This window comes from Silene latifolia, chromosome X, assembly GCF_048544455.1.
Source record: "Silene latifolia isolate original U9 population chromosome X, ASM4854445v1, whole genome shotgun sequence".
NCBI lineage: Eukaryota > Viridiplantae > Streptophyta > Magnoliopsida > Caryophyllales > Caryophyllaceae > Silene > Silene latifolia.
The window spans coordinates 234,073,236-234,080,974 of record NC_133537.1 but is presented as its reverse complement, the minus strand read 5'-3'; the positions used below and the strand labels follow the sequence as shown (position 1 = coordinate 234,080,974).

Here is a 7,739-nt window from a genome sequence, read left to right as displayed (position 1 = left end):
TTGAACCACATTAAAGTGAACTGGATTAACATGGTATTCGCCTCTAGTTATTTATATGAGGTGACGTCTCGAAGTGACAAGAGTGTGATGTAATTGATGGCAAGTTCAAGTGCTATAGAGTCATACGGAATGACTAGTCGATCACATAGGCAGACTGTATGGGACACTCTGTCGGGCAGTGACCGCTTATAGAGTTCTGGTAATTCATAAAGCCTGGTCGTGGCAAGAGCTGCTATAGTATTCTTATGAGTCAATTCTTTTGACTAGAGACTGTTCGCCCAAGTTGGCACAAATTTCTGATTAGCTTTGATTTATGCTCTACGACTGTCCTAAATGAGGTCAAATGGGTATATTTTGGGTTAAGATGAACTGTGGCTGAACAAAGGGAATAGTGCGATAGGAATTGTCCACCCCCCTTGTCAGGGTCGTTTGAAATCTCAAGGCCACTCGAGGAGTAGTGAATTGGAAATGCGTGGCCACGCTCGGAAGGTATCTATGGTAGATAATTTCGGTCAGACAGTTACACTCCAGATTGAGGAAACCACTCAAGATATGATCATGTGCAAGTACGACCTGCAAGACACCGTGCATTGAGTGGGAGATTGTAATAGGACAAGAGAATTGGTGACGCACACTTGTCTCGGACAAGTGGGAGATTGTTGGAATATGTGTCCTCAACAATAGTGCGATCACATGATTTAATATCATAATTAAATCTCATATTAAGAATACGAATGGGATGATTCATTATATTGTCAACTGATCATCATTAATCGGTAATGATTGGCTAACTAGAGTTTGACATTACTGTCGTATGACGGTGGTGGTCAGTTGATCCCTTTAGCTCACACCTATAGGATGAGGCCCAAATAGATATTTAATTAATTGTATACGATACAGATTGATTAATTCCTTAATTACCGGAGTGCAATTTTACGTCTTATTGTAATATAATTAAATAAGATTTAATTTAGTAATGAAGTGTTAAGTTACTAAATTAGTTGAGGTTTTATATAAGTTTTGAGGTAGAGGTAATTGGTTATTTAAAGTTACAAAGAGTTGTAATTTTAACTAACTAGCAATTGTAGGACCCATTATATATTGAGATAATGGTAGTATACTACTCAAAAGTGGAGTGTATATGATATTATTAATTGTAATATTTAATTGTTAAATGATTACATTAATAATTAATTATATAAGATAGTTAAATATATGACTTATAAGTATTTGTGGGACAAATGACAAAAGGCAAAAGTGGACCTAAAAGGCTCCATATTGCCGACCAAAGGAGAGCAAAAGATGCTCCTTTTGTTTTGTTCATTTTGGTTGAGAAGAGTGTGATGAGTTTGAAGTAGTCGAAAGCTTGTTCATTGTCATGATAAAGATCTTTAATAGACCTTTGCACTTGTTGTTCTTCATTGTGGTCTTGGGTCATAGCATTACCGATATAGGGATTGAATATCCCTTCAAACTCATCATCCCAAAGACCTTATACTTCATCTACTTGTTCCCCAATAATATCACGAGTTGATGAGAACAACTCCTCTTTATTCTTGTCATTATGGCCAATGAGGCCTTCTTCCTTACTTGTCATGAGTGGTGGTGAGCTATTCAAGCTCTCATTCTTGTTGAAACATTCTTGGTCCTTGGATGGAGCATCTTGGAGGTTACCCATTTTCTTCTCCCATATGGGTGGTGATTCTTTATCTATAGCTTGTTCTTTGCATTAAGATTCCAACTTCTTCTTATTACTTTCCCAGCTATAATGATCAACTATGAAACACGGCTCATGTAATCGGGGAGCTCTCATTGGCTTGTCAAGATTAAAAGTGATTGTTTCATCTCCCACTTCAAGTGTGAGCTCTCCATGTTTCACATCAATCACCGCTTCCGCGGTGTGTAAGAAAGGTCTTCCTAAAATGATAGGAATGTTGGAGTCTTCCTCCATATCAACAATAACAAAGTCCTCCGGGATGAAGAAGTTGCCAATTCTTACCGGCACATCTTCTCATACCCCTAAAGGTGTCTTCGTTGATCGATCCGCCATTTGAAGCGTGATATTAGTGCACTTAAGCTCTCCCATTCCTATCCTCTTGCACACTAAATATGGCATGACACTCACACTTGGCCCAAGGTCACATAGAGCTTTGTTGATCGTGGTGTCGCCAATGATATATGGAATAGAGAAGCTTCCCGGATCTTTTAGTTTTGGAGGTGAACTTCCTTGTAGGATGGCACTACTCACCTTAGTGAAAGCAATAGTCTCAAGTTTTCGGATGGATTTCTTCTTTGTAAGAATATCTTTCATGTATTTCGCATAGGCCGGAACGTGATTGATTAATTCCGTAAATGGAATTGAGACTTCCAAGTTCTTGACAATCTCCATAAACTTCCCAAGTTGTTCATCAAAATTAGGCTTAACTTGACGACTTGGAAATGGAAGCCGAATCACAATAGGCTCTTTCTCTTTAGCCTTCTCTTCATTCTCCTTTGAAACTCCTTGAATGGTGGTTTCTTCTTCTTTAGAGTTTTCAACAACTCTTTCCTTGTCACTAGCATTCACAACATCTTCATCAACGGGCCTCTTCGGCTCTTCATACCTTGTACCACTCCTCAATTGGATGGCACTCACCGATTCTTGTCTTGGGGGATTACCTTGAGGTGGTAATTGCCCCTTTTGTCTTTGTGAACTTGAAGATGCCAATTGATACATTTGGGTCACCAACATCGTTGTGTGAGCTAGTATGTTGTTAATGGTGATGTCTTTTGCTTGGCTATCCTTTTGCATTTGAGTGAAAAATTCCTGTTGGTTCTTTTGTATTTGGAGGACCGCTTTTTGAACATCAAAACCTTGGTCATTTGTTTGATTGTATGGAGTTTGGTTTTGATAACTTTGGTTTTTATTGTAAAAGGGTCTTTGAGCTTGGTTTCTCATTGGAGGTGGGGTGTATGTTGTTTGAGGGTTTTGAACGTTTTGGCTTTTGTATGAGAGGTTGGGATGGAATTTGGTGTTTTCATTGTAATAGTTGGAATAAGGGGTACCACTCTTGTATGCTTGGAAAGAATTCACTTGTTCACTTGTTCCCATACATTCACTTTGGTCATGTCCTAAAGTTCCACAACTCTTACATACTCCACTTGGAATTGATGAAGATGCAACAATGGCATTAACATGTTGCTTAGGCGATTTGGAGGCTTCTTCAAGCTTAGCCATAGCCTTTTCAAACTTCAAATTAATGGTATCAATATGAGCACTAAGTTGAGAACCCAATTGAGTAATAGAGTCCACTTCATGCTTTCCTCCTCTAGTAGCCTTACGAGGTCTACTATATTGTGAGTTATGGGCCGCCATTTCCTTAATCTTGTTCCATGTTTGATTATCCTCAACTTCGGTAAACATACCATTTGATCCCATATTGAGAATGTTTCGGGAGTCTTCATATAGACCATTCCAAAATTGTTGTACAAGAAACCACTCCCTAAGTCCATGATAAGGACAAGATCGGCAAGTATCCTTGAATCTCTCCCATGCTTCATACAAAGATTCCTCATCCCTTTGGTTGAACCCGGTGATTTGGGCTCTCAACATGTTAGTCTTTTCCGGAGGATAGAATTTCTTGTAGAAAGCAAGTGCCAATTTCTTCCAAGAGTCAATACCAAGAGTAGCCTTATCAAGGCTCTTTAACCATTGTTTCGCGGAACCAATCAAAGAAAAAGGAAAGAAGACCCAAAGAATCTGGTCTTGAGTAACTCCGGTTTGAGAAATCGCATCACAATAGTCACAAAAGTCTCCATATGAGAATGAGGGTCTTCACTAGGCATCCCCCCAAATTGACTTCTCTCAACTAATTGTATAAATGCGGATTTTGCAATGAAATTACCGGTCAAATGTTGTGGTGTGGGAGTACCATTTGGTAGGTTCTCCTTGGTTGGTACGGAATGTGATGAAAATTTAGGCATTGTGGGTGGATTTTGTGGTTGGTTGATACGTGCATTTTATATAGTCTTTTTAGCCTATTTTTGCACGTATTTCCATGTACTTTTGTACTGTTTTATATTGCATTATGCCCCGAAATGGCTACTTTGGTTCATTTGATCTGTTTTGTAGGAATGAACCTGAAAGTGGTGGAATTGTACGCTTTTCGTCCTGTTTTGCATGCATTTTGAGGAGATGGAAATTTTACAGCGAGATACTGCATTAGGATGCGTGAAGGAATAGTCTACGAAGCAGTCGGCAACGAGTTTGGAGCTGTTTTGGAGGAATAACACTCGATCGAAGGCTTTTCTTGGTCGATCGAGTGGTTTCACGTGCTGCGGAGGTCGATCGAGTATTTTATTTTACTCGATCGAAATGCTGGAAATCAGGTTTACTCGATCGAGTAACATTTTTGGTCGATCGAGTGGTTTACTTGCTGAAGTCCTCGATCGAGTTGTCTCAAACTACTCGATCGAGAGGATTGGTCTTTCACGGGCCTTAATTAACTCGTGATTGCTTATTTTAGTTATGAACTTCGTTTTTTTTCTATTTAAGCGTGAACTAATTAGGTCATTAGGACTTCTGATCTACGTTTTACACTGCTAAACATTTGTATTACGCCACTTTCTCTTCTCTTAATCTCTCTCTTAAAACTCTTTACTGTAACTTTGCTTTTGGGATTATTTTGCTCGGATCTTGTGTTGTTTACGCCGGAATTCTTGCTATTGTAATCTTTTCCTCCCTTTTAATCTTTATCTTTCCTTCATGACTTTAATCACTTGTTTCTCTTGTCATTAGTTTCTGCCCTAATTTTATATGCGATTTTATTATCATTTCATCATGTTTATTTTTAGTTATTTCATTATTATTAATATTGACAACATTAATAGCATGAGTAGCTAAATTTATTCATGTTGGGATTAGGGGATCTATGGTACAAATGTGACGATGTAGCGAATAAGCTAGATTACTTATTTGTGAGAATCTGTACCCATGGCAATTTAATTGTATTACCGACTTAGTTGAGTGCACGCTTCTAAATTACCCTTTAATGGTTAAATTTATTCTTGGATCGAAAGATTGGACTAAATAGACCTGCTATGAACAGTAGACTACCCTAATGAGGACGGAAGTTAAGTTAGTGAAAATCTAGGATAGAAAGTGGACCGGAAGGACCTTTCAACATCCGTCTCACAGTAAATTATCTAGACTATTTACAGTTGAGTCATTAGACTACCATAGTGAACCGAAATCCCGACATGTTCCCTCTTTATTGATCACTCTTATTCATATTTTCTTGCTTTTACTGCTCTTTCCCTTAAGCCTTTTTAGTTTAGAAGACCAAATTCAAACCCCCATTTGTGACCAAATAGACGGACCTTTAACATATATCTTGCCTCCCTGTGGAGATCGACCCGACTTCCTTAGCTATATTAGTTAGTGCCAGTTGGTTATTTTTGGTAGGTATACGACTAGCCTGTCAAATTCTGGCGTCGTTGCCGGGGAGGCAATAGCCCTATCTGTTTTTGTTTTCGTTTATTTTTATTCGTCTCAGGGAATTTTTATTCCTTGAGACAATTCTCATTTATTTCTTTCAGTGTTGTGTATGCCCAGGTCAAACAGGTCGGAGTTAGTTTCAGCTGATTCTGAGCCAGATAGACTGTTTAGGCATAGACTCCGTCTGCAAAGAGAACTTCGAAAGGAAGACTTGAGTACTTTCGAACCCGAGCTACAACATTTTCTATTTGCAGAAGATCAATCTTTAGTAGACGATAATCTCATTTCTGCCGACCAACCAGTAAAGATGCTGAATATTGTAAGTCACTCGGAGCCTACAACATCCTCTATTCCTAAAGGTTTCAACCTCTAGACTGAGGACGAAAACACCTTTGATATCCGTCCGTCCTACATTAATCTGGTGGAGAGAAACTTGTTTAGGGGTGTGGCGGGTGAAGACCCAAGGAAGCATATGGAGGTCTTTACTGATTACTGCTCTACTATTCCCGCTACAAAGGGAGTAACTCAAGACAAGATAAAGGAGGTGCTCTTTCCTTTTTCTCTGATTGACTCAGCCCGTGAGTGGTTGACCGATTTGGACCATGCAGCTGCTAGTATCACCAACTGGGAAACTCTCGCGCTTGCCTTCTATAAAAGATACTTCCCTCCACAACGTACTAATCAGTTGAGGGCAAAGATTACTAGTTTTAAGCAGGCACCTGATGAGACTTTCTATGAAATTTGGTGTCGGTTCAAGAGGTTGGTGAGGTCTCTTCCTCACCATGGTTTTGATTTGTGGTTTCTGTCTAATCAGTTCTACAATGGGTTGTACGATGATCACATGGCTATACTTGACGCCTCATCCAACAGAAGATTTCAAAAGAATACGGATGATGACAAGGGATGGGCCATTATTGAGGAGATGGTGACCCATTGTGCTGAATATGGGAACCCACGAGACGGTATTCGAATAGTCCATTCAGTTGACAAGATAGGTGTGGCTCAGCTGGAAGCCATGAATGCTAGGTTTGATAAATTTGAGCTGCAAAATGCTGGGGAGCCACAGACGGTTCATTTGCTGACTAGATAGGAAACTGTCATTTATGAGAGATGTGGAGGAGATGACGGTCATACTGGTATTGACTGTCTTACTGAGAAAGAACAGGTCCTTGCTTTTCAACAATACAGGCAAGGAGGGGATTCTTATTATAACAATAAAGGGGAAGTCCATCCCAATTTGATGTGGACAAGTCAAAATGTGCTCAATCCCAATCCTCCACCGCAGCAGCAACAACCATATGTCCCTCCTCATAAGGCTCAACAAGGCTTCCAAAAGCCTCCTTCCTTTCCTCCTCCCAATCAAGGTGCATCATCTTCAGGTGAGGTACGTGAGCTAGGTGAGCTTAAGTCGATGTTGCAGTCGTTGACAAAGCAATGGCAACAAAGTGACCAACAGAATGAAGCATCGATTAAGTCACTTGAAACTCAAGTTGCTCAGTTAGCCGCGAAGAAGTCCACGAGGAACCAGGGTCATTTGCCGTCTCAATCTGAGAAGAATCCACATGAGACGGAGAATTTGATTAATTTGAGGAGCGATCGTTCTTATGAAGGACCAAAATCATCTGATGACAGGGATATTTCAGACCCGAGAAAAGAAGTAAATGACGATGTACAGTCATTTGTTGCTGAAAACGAGCTGACCACGAAGAAGATACTCGAACGACTGGTTTCTGGGGGTCGATCGAGTAAAATTGATGAAGAAAGGACTCGATCGAAGGGAATTCTTACTCGATCGAGTGAACAGGATAAAGAATAGGTCGATCGAGAGGTGCAAACAGCTCGATCGAGTGATATTGCTGAGGAAACTGTTCGATCGAGTGGTAATTTTGCTCGATCGAACACTGCTGATATTGGAGACCTCGATCGAGAGCCTGTTAGTGCTCGATCGAGTGATATTACACCAGGAAGGACTCGATCGAGAGGCAAAAAGTCTGGATCGAGTGATAAGGAGCTTGATCCAGCTGATACATTGGAAGAGAGAAACAAAGGGCTCGAGATACCTATGACGGTGCCCTTTCCGAGGCGATTACAGAACACGAAAGCCAATCAACAGTTCGGTAAATTTGCCGAGCTCCTGAAAAGCTTACAGGTCACTGTTCCATTCGCAGAGTTGCTGACACAGGTACCCTCTTATTTAAAATTTATGAAAGAAATTTTATCACGTAAGAGGCACATTAATGATTATGAGACGGTAGCTTTGACC

At 40.1% G+C, this 7,739-nt stretch overlaps 1 non-coding gene across 1 annotated transcript; it reads left to right on the top strand.

Annotated features, from left to right (window-relative positions):
• Positions 1 to 3,485: 3,485 nt before the first annotated feature.
• On the top strand, positions 3,486 to 3,592 carry LOC141625017 (small nucleolar RNA R71). The gene has a single exon (XR_012534816.1). It is a non-coding gene; the product is annotated as a small nucleolar RNA R71 (small nucleolar RNA).
• Positions 3,593 to 7,739: the final 4,147 nt, after the last annotated feature.